Consider the following 20,123-nt stretch of genomic DNA (forward strand, 5'->3'; position numbering starts at 1 on the left):
CTGAATCACCACTGTCTTCAAATATATGATAATATTTATTATAAATTAATAAAATGTTTTTATTCTTACCCTGGAGTTTTCTAGAAAATGAATTCTGAGACTTTTATAGCAACTGCATAAATATATTGGTTTTATAATTCTTTACCAGAATAACTAAAATAAAAGAGCCAATATTTAATATGGATATTAATATAATACTATTCAGTAAAATGTTTTAGCAAAGAAAATATAAATGACGTTCTCAAAGTTAATGAAGAAAATCTCTCTCTTCCTCCTCCTCTTCTTCTTCCTCCTCCTCCTCCTGCTCCTGCTCCTGCTCCTGCTCCTTCTCCCCTACCCCCATGTGTATGTATGTGAGCCTTACTGAGATATAAGATACATAGCACTACTAAAATTTGCCTACTACATAGAAGTTTAGAGTTGGATACATGTTGATAAATTTGTACATTTATGCCAAAGCACTTCCAATTTAACTTAAAGTATTTACATGCTGCTCAATGTGCAAAAGTGCCCACATACCCATTTACAGACAACTGCTCCCTCTTCAGCCTGAGTCCTTTACTATCTGTTTTTTCTCCTGTAATTTTGCCTATTCTATAAATTTCATGTAAACAATACCTCTTAGTCAATGCTCTATGATTGTGAAGAGACACCATGACCACAGTAACTTTTTTTTCTTTATTAACTTGAGTATTTCTTATTTACATTTGATTGTTATTCCCTTTCCTGGTTTCCCGGCCAACATCCCCCTAACCCCTCCCACTCCCCTTCTATATGCATGTTCCCCTCCCCATCCTCCCCCCATTACTGCCCTCCCCCAACAATCACGTTCACTGGGGGTTCAGTCTTGGCAGGACCAAGGGCTTCCCCTTCCACTGGTGCTCTTACTAGGCTATTCATTGTTACCTATGAGGTCAGAGTCCAGGGTCAGTCCATGTATGGTCTTTGGGTAGTGGCTTAGTCTCTGGAAGCTCTGGTTGCTTGGCCTTGTTGTTCATATGGGGTCTCGAACACAGTTGGGATTAGCTTACAGTTCCAATGGTTTAGTTTATTATCACCATGATAGGAGCATAGTGACACACAGACAAGCCTGGTGCTGGAGAATAGCTCAGAGTTCTACATGTGAATGCACAGCTAGTAGCAGGCAGGCATGCAAGCATGCAAGCAGACAGACAGACAGACAGACAGACAGACAGATAACACACAAACATACACACACATACACACACACACAAACACAGACAGAGAGACAGATAGAGACAGAGAGACAGAGAGACAGAAACCCCAAAGCCCATCCCCAGTGACACACTTTCTCCACCAAGGTCTCATGTTCTAATTTTTTCAAATAGTGCCATTCCCTATGAGTTTATATGGGTTGTTTTCATTCAAACTACCACACAACACCATATAATATTTGATTTTTGTTCTTTTGCTTTTCTGCTCTTTTTCCCCAGAGCTGAGAGCTGAACCCAGGACAATCCTAGGTAATTGTTCTACCACTCAATTAAATCCCCAACCCCTGTTGTGTTTGAGAGACTGTTTCCCTGTATAGCCATGGCTGTCTTGGAACTCACTCTGTAGGCCAGGCTGGCCTCCTGGGTACTTTGGGTTAAAGGCATTCACCACCATATCTAGTCTACAATATTAGGCTTTTATGTTTAACTCTTTTCTCTAAGCATTGTAGCTCAGGCCTATCTGTCAGCATTATCAGGAGTGAGAATTAGTCAGACGGATCCATTTTTCCTCCTGCATAGCCCAAAGAGTTCCTTTTAAAGACTCAAGTCCAAGTGAGGTCATCAGCTTTGCCTAGAAAGTAATTTCAAAACAGGCCAGTATGAAGCTGAGTGGCAGTTTATTAAAATGTTTTAAGGACAATGAGAAGGCAAGGTGGGTCAAAGTATCAACCCGACGACCTGGGTTTCATCCCTGGATACCAAGGTAAAAAGGGAGAACTCATCAAAGAAAGTTGTTCTCTGACTTCCATACACACACACACACACTCATTCATTCACTCATTCATTTGCTCATTCTTTCTGACATGCATTCATAATAATTAATATTCTTAGTTAATAAAAAGGTTGTAGCATAGGTTTAGGCTTGAGCAGCTTAGGGAGAGCATTGCACAGGCCAGAGTGAGAACCGGACTTCCCAAGAAAGGTCAATGTTTAGGTGTGCCACTATAGCCATACAGATGGGTTTGGAGCATGCTGTTCAGAGTGTTACAAAAGAATCTTTCTCTTTTTTTTGTTAGGTGAGATCACAAGGCCTTTAGTGGGTGCACTGATGCATTAAAACTGTAGGATGCACAGGGAGGTAAAGCTCTTTAGTTTTTTCTGTGAATTTGCTCTCTGTCCTGTGATATTCCCAGGAAATTGAAGGTTTACAGCTGGAAAGGAAAACAAAGATTTTTAGAATTTCTCTATTTTTCTACCTGCTTTTCATTGTTGCTACACAACACAGTTTGTTCTTTATATTGCTACATAGTGTGATGTTGTATGGATACGTTATATTTGCTACATATATACCTGATAAACTTTGTACTGATGACCAGCATTCAGCTATTATAGTGTAGTTATAAACATTTACATCTTCTTAAAGGTATACACTTTAATTTCTCAAGATGTTTATGTGCAAAATGTTGTGTGCATATGCTGCTCTGTTTGAAGCTTCCAAATTGCCTTTTAAAATGAGAGTACACAAGGCCCCTAACACATATGTAGCTCAGTCTCCATGTGGGTCTCCCAACAACTGGAGTGGGGCTGTCCTTAAAGCTCTACATTAGAATCCATTCCCCAACAAGGCTGCCTTGTCTGACCTCCATGGCAGAGGATGTGCCTAATCCTGCAGAGACTTGATTTGGGGGGAGGGTGTCTCACCTCTCAGTGGGGAGGGAGAGGGGATGATGAAGAAGGGGGAAGTAAACGAACAAATAAATACATAATGGGTGTCATGTTTTTATTTCCACCAGTGCTGTGGTGAGGGCTTCTGTTTTTCTACCTCCTTCATAATCATTGGAACCCTCTGTCTTCTGAAACTTGACCATCCTACTTGGGTATGCACTGTCACTTAATGTAATTTAACAACCACTTCCCTAGGACTAATTATCTTAAGAATCTATCCATATGGTAATTAAATGTTTCATATCTTCTTACTCAAATATCTCTTCATAATTTTCATAATTATTATCCAATCATTTGATTCCTATCATCAAATAACTTCTGTTTTTCTAGGTACATTGTTCTTTTAAAGCTTTTTTGGGGGGGGTTGTTGTTGTTGGGTTTTTGTTTTGTTTTGCACATTTTATCCTAGTTTGTGATTCATCTTCTTGACTTTGAATTGTTTTTCTTGAAAAGAAAGGTTTTCAATTTTAATGAAGTAAAATCTCATTTCATTCTCGAAATGGCACTGTAAGTCATAGTATTTTACTAACCTTATTGCGTACGTGAACCACACAACTTTAACTAGCATGCTCAAGTTCATATTTTGTAAGTGAAATCAATCCGATGATTCAGTTTCTCAAAGGTCTTACCACTCACCTAATGAGAATTCTACTTCCTTATACAAAGCCATGCAAAGGAATCATTCTATCTTATGTACATAGGTACATATTCTTGTATGTATTGTAAGATGACTACATTAGTGAAATTTACTGAGGTTTCAAAAGTATTTTCAACATAATGAAAATGGCATGGAAGATCATAATGTTAATTAGCTTATTGCAATAAATATTTACAATGTAGACATACATTTAAATTGCAGACTAATACGTATATTCTTTATAAATTAGAGCACAATAAAATTGGGGAGGAAAAGGAAATGACTTATATATGATGATATGCTCAATGAGATGAATAGAAAATAATCTTGCTTCATACTCTTGCCAGAGGTAATTGGATAATAAAACTAAATTGCTGTGTACATTTTCTAAGATCTGGGTGTGCTTTGTTCAAGGGCCATTTTTATTTGTTCTTAGAATTGGCTTAAAATTATCACAAATTCACTTAATTTAATAAAAATCAAAAGCTATATTATCATTTCACAGGATAGTCAACAAAACTGGAATGCTAGACTCAATTTGAAGGTTAGGAATCAAAGCTGATTGGAGTTTCATTACTTTACCTCATTTTGCTCTGTCCTATATTAAGAGTAAGTTGTTCCTCGTGGCGGTATAAGCTCTGATTTTGTAGCACGCCTTCTTCATCCCCTGCCTTTGTAGATACACAGGACACAGAACTGTATCCATTACAATGAGTAACTGACACTCACTGGTAAAAACAAAACCAGCACCGGATGTGCTGGATTGGTGGATTTCACCGTCTTTGTTTGATAACCATTTTTTTATCCTCTTAAATTCTCTTTTCCCATCAATCCCATTCCACACACGGAATGAAAATCTTGCAGTGATGGTAATGCCACTGATGGGAAAAGCGGACTTTTCTGGTCTTAGTGTATAAAGTACAAATATCTACAGAGATCATTTTAAAATCTGTTGCCTTACTTGGTACCCATTCCTTTATCATAGCACTTACATGGTTTCAATCCTATTCCAGGAAATCATTTGGGTAAAAAGAAGACATTTATAGAACATTCTCTTTCTTTACACAGTAAGGCTTTTAAGTCATAGATTTAATAATGAGGTGAACTTGGACAACACTTGTACCCCAGGAACACTGTGTGTTCCATTATTGCATGCCACCTCATCACTCTGTCTGCCTACCATGTGCCACCTCATTGCTCTGCCTGCCACCCTTACCAGGCCTTCCTTTGTTTTCTTCCCTACAGAATAAAGACACGGATCGAACTTCAGTGTGCATATCATCATTTACATTGGCAAATGCTGTGCTCTCTCTTTCTTTGTTTTTTAATTCTCAGAGCTATTTAATATCAGTGCTTGATTTCAATAAATAAGATTTCATAAATAAAAACTGGGTTTTAAAAATATACTAAAACTGAGATTTTAGAAGGATAGGATGTTATCAAGGCATTAATTGTCTCGTTTTTATTGAAATGGTATTTTTAAATGTTCTAAGAGAATTATCTCTCCACATATTTACCATTTTTTCCAAAACATTTTTCTAAAATTTTCAAGAACTCTGTTGTATTCAAATAGTTAGTATAATTTAACTCAAGACAGTATAACCTAACAATGTTTTTTTTGTTTAGAAATTCTTTTTTTTTAATTTAGAGAATACTTTATTAGTTTTTGTAATCAAACCCACGTATATAAGACCTTACATATTTAATACAGTGTGTTACCCCTGTACAAATGGAAAAAACTTAAGTTCAACATTTCTAGACCAATATGGCTGTTAATTTCTGTACAGTGCCAACTCAACACAGTAAACGGGGATACTTTTTTCGAAAGTTGACAGCACAGGTAAAGTTTCAAAAAATTCAAATTATATATCTGTATATATATATTTATATTTATATAAAAAGACCAATAATAGCAGTGTGTTATGCATCAACAGCAGCAACAGCTTTTCCAGGTTCTGCAGTCATCTGAACAAAACTGTAGAGACATCCAACACACTCCATTTAAAAAAAAAAAAGTAAAAAAACAAAACCCGAGAAAACAGCACAGTTCTGTTACTCTTGTGGTACCTGGCACCATTTTTTTTAAATTAGCTTCTCAATCATCATCTGGAAAGAAAACATTCTGAGCAACATCATTAAAAACAGCTCTGATAAAGCACGGTCACTACTACGTATCATAAAGCAGGTACAAGCTATTTTACATCCACAGAGGTATGATACAATACTGTCCTACATCTATAATACTAGAGGATACAATTTAAAAGGCATTATTTGAGACTTGATTCTACTTTTCCAGCAGAGGGCCCAAAGGATGGTGTGACACAGCTTTGTAAAGAAACATACTCTAGACAGGATTTCCTTTCACTAGTGGCACACTTCTAAGGATTCATTCTCTCCATGAATGTCAGCTAAAACCGTTATTAAAAAAATGAAATATCCCTAGAACAAAACCGTATAACCACCGGATTCACATGAAGATGACCTAGTGGAGACAAGCTGGACCTCACCTTACCAACAAGCTATCAAATCTGTTATGTTTAAACACTGAGACCTCCAAGGAAGGAGATGCCAAGTAGTGCTTCAAAGCTTCGGTCCACAATCAAACACAGCATCCTTTTCAACAGAAGCAGAAGCTCATCTGAATATGCTCATGGATGCTGATATCAACATTTAATCATCTCCTCACTCATCCAGGAAGAGGGGGAGATCAGTTACTACTGTACTTTATTGTGTTCAACCAAATCACCATGTTACAAAAATAGCAAGCTGCCATAATAAAAAATAAGGCTCCTCTATCCAGCACCAGATAGCATCATTTTACTTTCAAGCCTAGAAATTGCACACTTGTATATAAACCAATCGAAGATGAGGATTGAGAGTTCATCTTGGTGGATTTTTCCTTTGATGAATATGAAGTGTCCTTCCTTATCTTTTTTGATGACTTTTAATTGAAAATTGATTTTATTTGATATTAGAATGGCTACTCCAGCTTGCTTCTTCTGACCATTTGCTTGGAAAGTTTCCAGCCTTTCACTCTGAGGTAGTGTCTGTCTTTGTCTCTGAGGTGTGTTTCCTGTAGGCAGCAGAATGCAGGGTCCTCATTGCGTATCCAGTTTGTTAATCTATGTCTTTTTATTGGGGAGTTGAGGCCATTGATGTTGAGAGATATTAAGGAATAGTGATTATTGCTTCCTGTTATATTCATATTTGGATGTGAGGTTATGTTTGTGTGCTTTCACTCTCTTTGTTTTGTTGCCAAGACGATTAGTTTCTTGTTTTTCTAGGGTATAGCTTGCCTCCTTATGTTGGGCTTTACCCTTTATTATCCTTTGTAGTGCTGGATTTGTAGAAAGATATTGTGTAAATTTGGTTTTGTCATGGAATATCTTGGTTTCTCCATCTATGTTAATTGAGAGTTTTGCAGGATACAGTAACCTGGGCTGGCATTTGTGTTCTCTTAGGGTCTGTATGAAATCAGTCCAGGATCTTCTGGCCTTCATAGTTTCTGGCGAAAAGTCTGGTGTGATTCTGATAGGTCTGCCTTTATATGTTACTTGACCTTTTTCCCTTACTGCTTTTAATATTCTTTCTTTATTTTGTGCGTTTGGTGTTTTGACAATTATGTGACGGGAGGTGTTTCTTTTCTGGTCCAATCTATTTGGAGTTCTGTAGGCTTCTTGTATGCCTATGGGTATCTCTTTTTTTTAGGGTTGGGAAGTTTTCTTCTATGATTTTGTTGAAGATATTTACTGGTCCTTTGAGCTGGGAGTCTTCACTCTCTTCTATACCTATTATCCTTAGGTTTGATCTTCTCATTGAGTCCTGGATTTCCTGTATGTTTTGGACCAGTAGCTTTTTCCGCTTTACATTATCTTTGACAGTTGAGTCAATGATTTCTATGGAATCTTCTGCTCCCGAGATTCTCTCTTCCATCTCTTGTATTCTGTTGGTGAAGCTTGTATCTACAGCTCCTTGTCTTTTCTTTTGATTTTCTATGTCCAGGGTTGTTTCCATGTGTTCTTTCTTGATTGCTTCTATTTCCATTTTTAATTCCTTCAACTGTTTGATTGTGTTTTCCTGGAATTCTTTCAGGGATTTTTGCGATTCCTCTCTGTAGGCTTCTACTTGTTCTCTAAGGGAGTTCTTTATGTCTTTCTTGAAGTCCTCCAGCATCATGATCAAATATGATTTTGAAACTAGATCTTGCTTTTCTGGTGTGTTTGGATATTCCGTGTTTGCTTTGGTGGGAGAATTGGGCTCCGATGATGCCATGTAGTCTTGGTTTCTGTTGCTTGGGTTCCTGCGCTTGCCTCTCGCCATCAGATTATCTCTAGTGTTACTTTGTTCTGCTATTTCTGACCGTGGCTAGACTGTCCTATAAGCCTGTGTGTCAGGAGTGCTGTAGACCTGTTTTCCTGTTTTCTTTCAGCGAGTTATGGGGACAGAGTGTTCTGCTTTCGGGCGTGTAGTTTTTCCTCTCTACAGGTCTTCAGCTGTTCCTGTGGGCCTGTGTCTTGAGTTCACCAGGCAGGTTTCTTGCAGGGGAAAAGTTGGTCCTACCTGTGGTTCCAAGGCTCAAGTTTGCTCGTGGGGTACTGCCTAAGTCCTCTCCGAGGCGGCAGCAACTGGGAAGATCTGCGCCGCTCTTTCCGGGAGCCTCCGTGCACCAGGGTTCCAGATGATGTTTGGTGTTTTCCTCTGGCGTCTGGATGTGCACAGAGTGCAGTCTCTTCTGGTTTCCCAGGCATGTCTGCCTCTCTGAAGGTTCAGCTCTCCCTCCCACGGGATTTGGGTGCAGAGAACTGTTTATCCGGTCTGTTTCCTTCAGGTTCCGACGGTGTCTCAGGGGCAGGGATCCTGCCGCTCCTGGGCCCTCCCCTACGGGAACCCAGAGGCCGTATACAGTTTCCTCTTGGGCCAGGGATGTGGGCAGGGGTGGGCAGTGTTGGTGGTCTCTTCCGCTCTGCAGCCTCAGGAGTGCCCACCTGATCAGGCGGTAAGGTCTCTCTCCCACGGGGTTTGGGAGCAGAGAACTGCTGCGGGCCGGGATCCGCGGGTGTGGGACTTCCGGTAAACACAGGAAGTGCCCGGTCCGAGAGGAATTTTGCCTCTGTGTGTCCTGAGTTCACCAGGCAGGTTTCTTGCAGGGGAAAAGTTGGTCCTACCTGCAGTTCCAAGGCTCAAGTTTGCTCGTGGGGTACTGCCTAAGTCCTCTCCGCGGCGGCAGCAACCGGGAAGATCTGCGCCGCTCTTTCCGGGAGCCTCCGTGCACCAGGGTTCCAGATGGTGTTTGGTGTTTTCCTCTGGCGTCTGGATGTGCACAGAGTGCAGTCTCTTCTGGTTTCCCAGGCGTGTCCGCCTCTCTGAAGGTTTAGCTCTCCCTCCCACGGGATTTGGGTGCAGAGAACTGTTTATCCGGTCTGTTTCCTTCAGGTTCCGGCGGTGTCTCAGGCGCAGGGGTCCTGCCGCCCCTGGGCCCTCCCCTACGGGAACCCAGAGGCCTTATACAGTTGCCTCTTGGGCCAGGGATGTGGGCAGGGGTGGGCAGTGTTGGTGGTCTCCTCCGCTCTGCAGCCTCAGGAGTGCCCACCTGATCAGGCGGTGAGGTCTCTCTCCCACCCTAACAATGTTTTTATTTTTTAACTCATGAATAAAAGTACTTGATAAAAGTAACTAGCATATTACTTTTCCCACTTCTTTTAATGTCTTTGTCTTTTACTGTCATTTTTTAAAGAAAACTGTCATATTAATTTGTAACGTGTTATGACATTTTAATGGAAAATCAGTTCTCTCAAAATCATCTAATTGTTCCAATATCTAATTAAATATCATTTAATTACATATTATTAACCTCGCAAATGCAAAGGCCAATTTTAGCATTTTGCTACATATTTCCCATATTTATGTGGGCAAGTATACACATAAAAGACTAACTCCAAGACTGAGAGTACCATCCAAGGAAGCTATCTCTTCACCTTTTCTCCATCTTTGCTATTCTCCTGCATTCCCAGCTCAGAATCCCAGAAGGCTCCAGCTTCATCAGCCCTCTCCATAGCAGGCATCCCACTTCAGACTCTGCGCTGAAAGAACAGAAAACGCTATGCCTAATGCCACTTGAAGTCTGGGACTCTTAAATGCGGTGAGACCTAATTCTGACTTGAGACTATGTCTGAGGAAAGAATGAATAGGATTATTTTGTATCTCTTGTCCTGGTGAAGAAAAATGTTTCCCTACATGGCTTCAAAAGCAAGCAGAAAAAGAAGGCAGTTTTAAAATTATTTTTATTATATGTACATATAATATTACATAAAGATTATGTGATGTAGGTGTGGCCACATGTGGAGGTAAAAGACAACAGACAACTCCATGGGCTCTCTTCTCTTATCCTACCTTATAAAAGATGGAGTTCTAAACTCAGGTAGCCAGACCTGAGCAGAAGTACTTCTAAGCACTGAACCACCTCACATTTCCACCCCTGACAACTTGTTATTTGATTCTGCTATGTCACCTTGTAGATCATAATTGTAAACATAAATTACCAAGATGACATGGATGTGTTATTCCTAGACATCACACATGCATATGTGTCGACCATGTGTATATACCATCAGACCCATATGTTTGGAAGATTCAAATAATGTCTTATAATCTGTTTCTGATTGTGCACCTTCTGTGGGGTGACATCATCAGGAGAGAGTCGGCACTTCCATATGGACATGAATCCCTTGAGGAAAACCAACTTGCAGAATGTTTTAGAAAGAGTGAGAGATTGACAATGTCAATTAGACAAAAAGGAAAATGCTATATTTTCCCAAATCTCAGAATGTTGAAATTAGCGCCTCAAACCTGAGTGGTGTTATTGTTATTTATTATAATTAGATTAACCCATATCTACATATACACATTGTAAAGGTGAATTACTTATTCGCTAACCTTGTAGTCCTCAAATACAATGTTTGCTGACCATTTGGTGTCAGAGCACCCCAAGCAGCACAATGTTTGCTGACCATTCGGTGTCGGAGCACCTCAGTCAGCAAGATCAGAATAACCTATAAGCTGCTCCCATAAAATTTAAACAGCAACTTCAGCTTAAAACTACCAAGAACCAAATAAATAAACAAGCAAAGAATTAAAAATATTAACAAATTTAAACATATTTAACTATGTCCAAATATGTGCAAAGCAAGACTATGGTAACAATAAAACTTTGGTTTGTCAAATACTAGGAAAGTGAAAGTTGACTGGCTATTTTATTGAAGCTGGAAGAAAGGGGCCACTAAGACAAGGAGTGCAAACTAGTAAATCTCTTTTAAAACCAAACTTCATTTTGCATGAGCGTTTAGTATTATTTGTGATTTTCAAATATTCGAATTACTCCTAATGTCTGCTAGTAGAAGTTGGTGCGTCAATAAATTGCAACATGATCATTACAATGGGACTAATGTTACTCTTACACGTAACAAGAGAGAATTCTGTGTCTTCCTTTGAACAAGACCTACAAATCAATGAAAAGTAAACAAGGGAGAGAGTACACAGCATGTTTTGAGGGAAATTAAATGCTATATCCATTAATCCTGTTGCATGCCTAAAGAGTTTTTGGAGATCTATACATGATGGCCATTATCTGCTTGAAGGTTGTAGAAGCCTTCAGGGTGGGAGTAGAAATGAGTTACATCTCCTAACAAAAGTCTTAGCTCTTAAACTCATGTGACTACCTTATGTTTACAAAACAATTAAAATAGGAATAGCACGAAAGAAGAGGTGGGGTAAAGTAGGAGAAAATTGAAAGGCAAAGAAACAAGCATTTGAATCTCCAGGTAGAACTGCAGAATAAACAACAATTTGGAAAATACCCCTTACAACGTCTAACACAGTGGACCCATACTCTTAGAAGTTCAATAGCAGTGGCCAGAAGAATTGAAGAGTGGTTTAAACAAAACAAGCCATGATGCTAGTACATAACCACACTATTTATAATTTTCCTTCAGAATATAAATTTTCTCATTGTTTTGACATTTAAAATTCTACCTACTTTTATTGTTCTCTAAAGTCTTGAGTGTTCGAGTTGACTCCCAAGGGTTTGAAAGCAGAGGTGACCATAAACCTGGAAGAAACACATTTCAATGCTTAAGATTTTGTTAAAATGATTCAGACACAGGAATCTGGATGCTTTAAAAAATAATTCTGGCCAATGTGGCTAAGACACTAGAGTTCTGTGTTCTTGTTACAGTTACCCTCCATGTTTCTGATACCCAGTTTCTCTCTCTGTACATACATTTACCATAAGTATTTGTGATAATTTCCCAAAACAAGGTATCGCTGGGTTTTTTAGGGTGCTTGAATTTTAAGTCAGTTTTATATCTTCTTCTTTGTGATTTTTTAAAATTGTTTGAAAAATTTTTAATGTAAGAAAACAATGAGGTTGTTGTTATAAAGTTGATACATGGTTCATCCCAACAGATTACAGGGCTGTCATGACATAAGAGCAAAGAAGCAGACAGCATACATTCAGTGGTTGCCATTTTCTTGGTTTTCTTAAACGTAAAAAGGATATCCATGGTAGAAATAATACCTGATGACATTACTACAGTTCCAAAATGTTAAATTGTCCCCTTTATTTTAGATTTGTCATTGATAGGCTAAAGAGTGAGGTGTTTTTGTTCCCCTGTTCTATCTCCTCAAAATTTATGTGTGAAATTGCAACATTGATATCCTCTCCTTCAAAGAGATCAAACTAAGAAGTGAGGCTTTGGGAGGTTGAAGAGGCAAATCTCTCAGGGTTGGGTGTCAGTGTTCTTGCTGACAAGAACCCAGAGAACCGCCTTCCTTTTTCCATCACATGGGGACATACCAAAAAGGAGTAACTGTGAACCAAAAATGAGTCACATGTGTGCCGATTCTGCCGACCCTGGGATCACAGCCTGAACTATTGTGGTGAGAAAAAAGAAATGTGTCAAGTCTGGTCAAGTCTGTGGTAACGATGTTCTTCATTTCAGTTACTGCGCTGTATCTGGCCAGAATTGCTACCCTTGAGGATTCTTCCGATTCTTGTTTTGATATTTTTGTTTTGGTTTGTTTGGTTTTTGGGTTTGGTTATTTTTTTTTTCATTTTTTTCCTTTATTCATGTCTTATAAGTTTCCTACAATTTTATTTGTTATCTTGAAATATAGAGGGGCAGTATTTGACTCAAAACTCAAGACCTAGGAAATTGAACCCTGACCTTCATGAATAATAAAATCCATCAGCAATATGAAAAGTAATGGATAATTTTTTTAACTTAAAACAAAACACCTGCCCAGCGCACTGTGGATCCTGCCAGCTGCAGTGAGCAGGACCAAGGGATGTAAAGTCGGACCTGGGACCTGACTCAGGATCCAGGCGGGGCTGAATACCTCCATTGCAGGAGCCCCTGTCACCAGCTCACTGTTTTCCAGCATGAATTGTAGAACACTCATCTGTTACTGTGGGGACAGGCTTTCACAATATCCTCTAACTGAAGAAATGTGACCACAGTCAGGCTGACTTCAGACTCAAGCTATTTCAGTAGCAGTGGCAGCTGCAGCAGCAGCAACAATGAGGGGGAGGGGGGAACAGCGTGCCGCCAAGTCCCAGTGAACCATGTGGATGCTTCATATTAGCTAATTATCAGGGGGCTGGATATGGGAAACACATCAGGAACATCCCAGAGCTCTTTTTGATTCCAAAATACAAAAAGAAAGAAAGACAGAAAAAAGGAAGGAAGAAAATCAACCAAGTGTCCAACCAAGGCTAGAGATGCTGTGCGGGTCACATGGAGTCTTAGTCTCTACTTTCTGGTCAAATTTCTCAATATCTGATGAGCGCCCTTTCCCTTTCTACTTACTGAACTTCATTCCCGACTCCCCGAATTTAAGAGAAGAAATTATAATGTGCTAAATCTTTTTCAAAGTCTTTTCTTCTGTGGCATACAGTTAATGACATTTGCATGTGCAAATTTCTAAACATAGAAATCCAGGGACGATTTCTATATTTTGGCTAACAAGAAAAGCTGGTCATAAATCAGGCTAGTACTGTTACAGATCCTGTGAGGCAAGGACGAAATACTTCACAGGATAAACTGAATTCCTAATGTTCTAGCTAATTCTTTCTCCCCCTGCCCCTCTCTCTTCTTTCTCTCTCTCTCTCCCATGAACACGGTTGGAAAGCATAAATTTGATTCCATAGTATGTACGATGTCAACAAATTAATATTAATTATGTCAAAGTATAGTGAGATATTACAAGAGCCTAAGAGCCACAATACCTATCAAGAAGAAAACCAGAATACATAGACTAAAATAATTTAAAATATCTTCAAAATAACCACTTCAGAAGTTAAAAGTTCAGGGGGACACATTTGTTGAAAACCTTTAAACATTCAATAGAATACACTCATCTGGGCCATAAGACCATATAAACTTCCAACTTAAAAATTCTTACAAAGATTTCAGCCTTTGGAAAAATTTTTGTCAACATTTTGTGTGCATACATGTGTGTGTGGTGTGTCTGTGTGTGTGGTGTGTGTGTGTGTGTGTGTGTGCCTGCATGCCTGCATGCGTGTATGTGTGTGTATAAAATGTCACACACTGTGATAATTCTGACCCAACAGCTTTAGACTAGCAGAATCCCCAGCGGTAGGCGGAGGAAACTTTCCTTGTTGAGTTGTTGGTTAGAGGCACAAAACTGCCCTTTGTTATCTACCAAAGCTTGAAAGTAAGATCACATTGCTGAAGATACTACATACTTTGAACATAAGACTTCCAGGAATTCATCTAAAGTTAACCTGGACACCTCTTTCCACAGAATATCTTTCATAATATCTGAAAGTACTATGCAAGCTACCAAAGGAGGAGAGTAATTAGTAGTTCTACCTAACTGGAAGCTAACAAACCTGAACAATGACTGATCCAGAAAGACATCCCTACAGGTGCAGTAGTAGCAGGTATAAATTGAAGGTTACTATCCGCTCAGTAATTGAATGAACTTAATGGCCTCTCTGAAGGAATAGACACATGCCTGGAACTATAAATCTAGGAGACTAACAATGACTGGAGAGGTCATGAACCTATTGCAGAATGTACTAATACCATTTTCCTAAACCAATGTAATGTCTGAATTTGTTCTGGTCTCATACCCAAGAACAAGTGTAGGTCTGACCCCTCATCACAATTGGTCAAAACACAGAGGCTTGGGAAAACGCCCTAGAATCATGGAACTTTGATTTACAGCAGCAGTATGATTTCCAAGTGTGGGGAGAAGGCAGTAGCTAGGTCATCCATTCCAATTTACTATTTTAAGAGTTACAGCACCATAAATAAGAAAATGACTACTGACTTTATCTCTCTATGAAAGCTTTCAAAACCACAGAACATGACCAAAGATACAAGAAGCATAAACAGGACCTGAAACTCCTTAACACTGTCCCACAAACCAAGCCGATTTCTGTTTTAATTGGACTTAAATAAGCAACCATCACACCCAAGGTTCTGAAATTAATTGCTACTTGGTTTTTAATCATTCAGTCTTGCATAAAATTTAGCATTACAACAGTATTGTTTCCCAAACTGCTTTTGGAGGAGTGGTCAAATTTCAATATCTAAAGACACATTCAAGAGAAAGTTCCTCAGGAAATTTAGCTGAAATCAAAACCTCACCAGAATCATTAACTTGCCACACAAATTTACACAGAACTTGGGCTGTCACCTATCAGAAAGGGTCTTTTGGTGAGCTACATTTAGTTACTTCTATCTAAAGAACAATGAGATATTCTGGTTATTAATTTCTTAGACCAATATTACTTTGTGACCCTGTTTCAATTGTTGGTAACAGGAACATTTTCTCCTGTTTATTTACATTGCTGTATGGAAATTCATAGCACTGAGCCCCGAGGTCATTCCCTCCCATCATCATAGTCCCCTTCTTGCTACAAGCCTGAAGCATTAGTGAACTAAAATATAGTTAAGTCTCAACTGAGTGGCAGCTCCTTTTTCTACGGTTATAGTCTTTGCATCTGTGAAAACTGTCTTATAACACTAGCTTTGTCTGAGATCTTCCCTGAAATGGCTCATTTTGAGTGTCTTCTTAGGTTACCCAGATTTCAATATGTGTGTGTGCCTTGGGCTTTTATATAATAAAAATGCCTTGCTTCATCATGGTTGTGTTGCTCAAGTGATGTGTTTCTCTTAATGTGACACGGGGTAATGTTTTGTACTGTCGAAAAGACTATTCCCTGAAATTCTTTGTATTACACAACTGTGTTCAAACAGACAACCACAGACATTCAAAATTTTAGGAGTTCAAAAGCCTTAGTCCTATTAAAGTGTTAGAAAGTTGCTGCATTCCAAATTATCTCCAGTTCCCAGGCTCAAAGAATTGCTGACTCATGCTGACTCATGGATGGGTCTGTCCCTGAGTACTTGTTGATCATTTCCCTCAAATTAGAGAAAATAAAACATAAAGAGGTCAAGTACCTCTTTAGCTTCCATTAGTAACTTGAGTTTTGTGCCTCTTTCACCAATATTAACTACTCTGGTTGGAAATGCTCAAAAGTAACTAAGTAATAATACAGCTATAAAAAACAGTGCAATTCCCTGAACTATCATAGTTGTACTGATAATGCTATGTAGGAAAAAGATATTTTTATGCCTTTTCACAAGCTGCACAATAGCTTCATTGGAAATTTGTCTTTTAGTCTTTTTTTTTTTTATTATTCTTTTTTTCGGAGCTGGGGACCGAACCCAGGGCCTTGCACTTGCTAGGCAAGCGCTCTAACCACTGAGCTAAATCCCCAACCCCTCCCTGTCTTTTAGTCTTAATTTCCCTTCATAACTGTCTATTGGAAGACACTGGTTCTTTTATCTCGATATTTACTAATAATTATTTTAGATCATATTTTAAATATCACACAATACTTGCGTCTCTATATATGCAGATTATAGAATGACTATAAAAGAATTAAAGGGGCTACAGTAGTCTTCACGACATTCAAATAGGGTTTATTAGAGGAGAAGGAAGGCCAATGGACATGGGAGAACAGGTGAAATAAGAAAGACGATTGGAGAAGCTTCCAGAACCAAACTACCGAAGACGGAGCTCACCCAGGTCCCAGGCCTGAGCTGAACTGCAGAGGGGAGGTACAGGACCCCCGACACCCTGGGGCATGGTTCACGGCCAGGTCTGGGTAAAATAACAGATGAACAGCAGGACAAACCGAAGTTAGAGTAGTCCATGGCAGCAGTGGAGTGCAAGCTGAGCTGGAAGCTTAAGGACATTGCAGAGTTCTTTATGCATCAGGCTTTGACTCACACACCCAATGGTAAGTTGTCAGGTCAATGAGGCTGCTGCCATCACAGTGCTAGGTATCCTTTCTGTGGAATCTAGTTGAGGTCATTATAGACTAGTGCCCAGCCTGGTGCATTCCATAAGTTCCCAGACCAAATTTTCTTGATGTACTTTGAAAATACCTATTTAGTCATATGGTTCAAATTTGCTTTGATAAGTCTATGAGGTGCTATCATTTTACCATCAGCCTGTGACTAATGGGTGATACTGGTTGGTGCTGTAGTATGTACATAAACAATGAGGTGCAATAATCTTTCTTTTTCTTCTTTCTTCCTTTCTTCTTTATTAACTTTACATCATGTTCATTGACCACCCCCTCCTGGTCACCCTCTTCCACAATCCTTTCCCCCATTCACCACCCAGTTCTCCTCTGAGCAGGTAAGTGTTTCCCCTGGGTATACCCTGATCCCGGCACATCAAGTCTCTGTGAGGCTAGGCACATCCTCTCCCATTGAAGCCAGAGAAGGTAACCCAGCTAGAAGAACATATCCCACATACAGGCAACAGCTTATAGGATAGCCCCACTCCAGTTGTTTGGGACCCACATGAAACCAAGCTGCACAGCTAATGCATATGAGTGAGGAGGCCTAAGTCCAGCCCATCTATGTTCTTTGATTGGTAGTTCAGACTCTGAGAGCTCCAAGGGTCTACATTAGTTGACTCTGTTGGTCTTCCTGTAGAGTTCCTATCTCTTTCAGGGCCTGGAGTCCTTCCTTGTTTTTCTATAAGAGTTCCCAACCTCCACCCACTGTTTGGCTGGGTATCTGTATCTGTCTAAATCAGCTGCTGGGTGGAGCTTCTCAGACAATACCCATGCTAGACTCCTGTTTGCAAGTGTAACAGGGTATCATTAATAGTATCAAGGATTGGTGCTTGCCCACATGATGAGTCTCAAGTTGACCCAGTTATTGGGTAGTAATCTTGTCTCAGGGTTTTCATTCAATAATTGTCTAAATACTACTTATAACATAGTGTCACACTGGGGAGAAAACTGTGATCAGAATATACTGTGTGTGTGTGTATATATATATATATGTATATATATATGATATATACATATATACATATATAAAATACATGTGTAATATATAATATATAATACATGTATATATCACATATAATGTGCATATATAGGATGATATATATGTGTGTGTGTTTGTGTATGTGTATGTAAAACTTTCACCTAACAAAACATCTTTCAATTCCAAGTATGCTGCAAAAGACAGAATTCCATTTTGCATTAGGGTGAACACTGCTTTGTGTGCACACCACACATCATCTACACCAGCTCATCCATTCAGCAGCATTGACGTTGTTGTCTTATCTCAGGTATCATAATTGAACCTACACCAAGTATGATGTATAGATATGTCATTAGCATGATAGTTGTGCTTTCTTTACACATAATCCCCAGAGTTAGATAGCCATATCATATTGTAGATACATTTTAAGTGTCTTGAGCAAGAACTTAATTGGGATCACTATAGACTGAATTTGTTTTACTAACACAGCCAGGAAATGAGGAAGTTTTCTGTATCAACTGTGCATCCACAAATCTAGGGCTCAAATATCCTTTTCAGATATCAAGTACCTTAATGCAGAAAAGAAATGCCCATTCCCATAAGTATATACAGTCCATATGCTAGAAGGGGATTTCTTCTCCTATAGTGTTCACTTATTAGCCAGAGTGAACACCCCTTATCTTCTGTGATAAACCGGTAGTATTTGACATAGATAAGCCTTTCATCTATTCTTGAATTTGTACTATACTCTTTCTCTCTCTGTTGCAAGCACACAAGTTAGCTTAATAAGATTGGATTCTTGTACATAGAATTTTACAAATAACTAGAAATTGAATTGACAATTAATAAGAACCCCCTTACCTAACATTAGTCTAAATCATCACACCTAAGTCATTAAAACACATATTTTTACACGCTGTTTATAACCAAAGTGCCTGCCAAAGCTAATTACTTGCTATTTGATTTGTATGCTGCTGTCTGAAGTTCTGCTCCCAGTCTTTGCCAGCTTCTTACTGCGATTGGTAAGGGTTACCAAAGAGACTATTCACAGAGCTAAGGGAAAGCAACTGTAAGTGCTCACCTGTGGATGGATGCTCCTGTTCCTCCACCTCTCTGAAGCTCTGTGAGTACCACGGAAGAGGAGGCAGAGAGACAGAAGAGCTGTAGAATGGGAGGCGAGCTGCAAGTGGTGAGTTCTGGATGGGGCATGGCTGTTACTCACATGAACTCAAAGCAACTGTGTCTCTCTGCACAAGATCAAGCAAATTAAAAATCCATCATGGAGGGTTGAGGGCTCCTGAGGCCTAAGCCAATTTGAGCAGCTATTGCCAGCTGTTGGTTTCTAGGGGAGGAAGAGTCACATTCAGGGGAATTAATAGTCACTGTGAGGCATGTCGCAGTTGATAACACCACACCCAAGAGCATATGGATAGCACTAATTTTATACAGTAGGTTAAACATATTAATAACTAAATAATACAAAGGAAGGCGTGCAGCTGTAGAAGGAGCTGTGATGGGAGGGTCTTGAAGGGAATTGGAAAGGGCTAGGAATGGATATGATCAGGATACACTGTATAAATGTATGAAGTATTCAAATACGAAATACAAAGTAATAAAAAAATAGTTAAAAGAAAAAAATAAAAGTTTGTGTTCTTATTTTTTCTCTGTATTTATCAATTTGTACACTGGAACAAATATTTGCCAACTTTATTTAGATTACTAACTGTGTACCGAATCTGAGTATATGGAAGAATAGTAACGATTCAGAAAATGATAGGGTTACAATTGACCTTGAGGCCCAGCCATTCTGATTCAGTTTACAGATAGCATAAAAGGCTCCGAGAGATAGATGTAGCACCCAGAAAACTTGTAAACAGTAGAATACCCCAACTGCCAATACTTCTATGTAAGTGTGGAGTAGTTTGCCCCAATATTGTGTTATCATTTCCCACAAAATATCCTGAACTTGAAAAACTGGAAGGTAAGCAACAGTTTTTAAAACATGATTTATCTGAAAAAGTTAAAATCTGGAGAGATCTGAGGTATATAAGAAATGGAAAAGAACCCCCCCCCGCCCATCCCTCCTCTCCTCTCTCTCTGCCTTTCTCTATATCTATTACCCTCTCAACTCCCCTCCCTATGCCCTGAATAAACTCTGTTCTATACTAAAAAAAAAAAAAAAAAAAAAAAAAGAAATGGAAAAGA

The 20,123-nt window shown here is 39.1% G+C and overlaps 1 long non-coding RNA gene across 1 annotated transcript; it reads right to left on the bottom strand.

Moving 5' to 3' along the window:
* Nucleotides 1-830: 830 nt before the first annotated feature.
* LOC102550255 (uncharacterized) lies at nucleotides 831-19,255 on the bottom strand. The gene is made up of 3 exons (XR_351444.4): nucleotides 19,000-19,255; nucleotides 11,570-11,641; nucleotides 831-2,386 (listed from the first exon to the last, which is right to left on the bottom strand). It is a non-coding gene; the product is annotated as an uncharacterized LOC102550255 (long non-coding RNA).
* Between the last annotated feature and the right edge of the window lie 868 nt (nucleotides 19,256-20,123).

Source organism: Rattus norvegicus, chromosome 2 (assembly GCF_036323735.1).
Source record: "Rattus norvegicus strain BN/NHsdMcwi chromosome 2, GRCr8, whole genome shotgun sequence".
In the NCBI taxonomy this organism is placed as follows: Eukaryota; Metazoa; Chordata; class Mammalia; order Rodentia; family Muridae; genus Rattus; species Rattus norvegicus.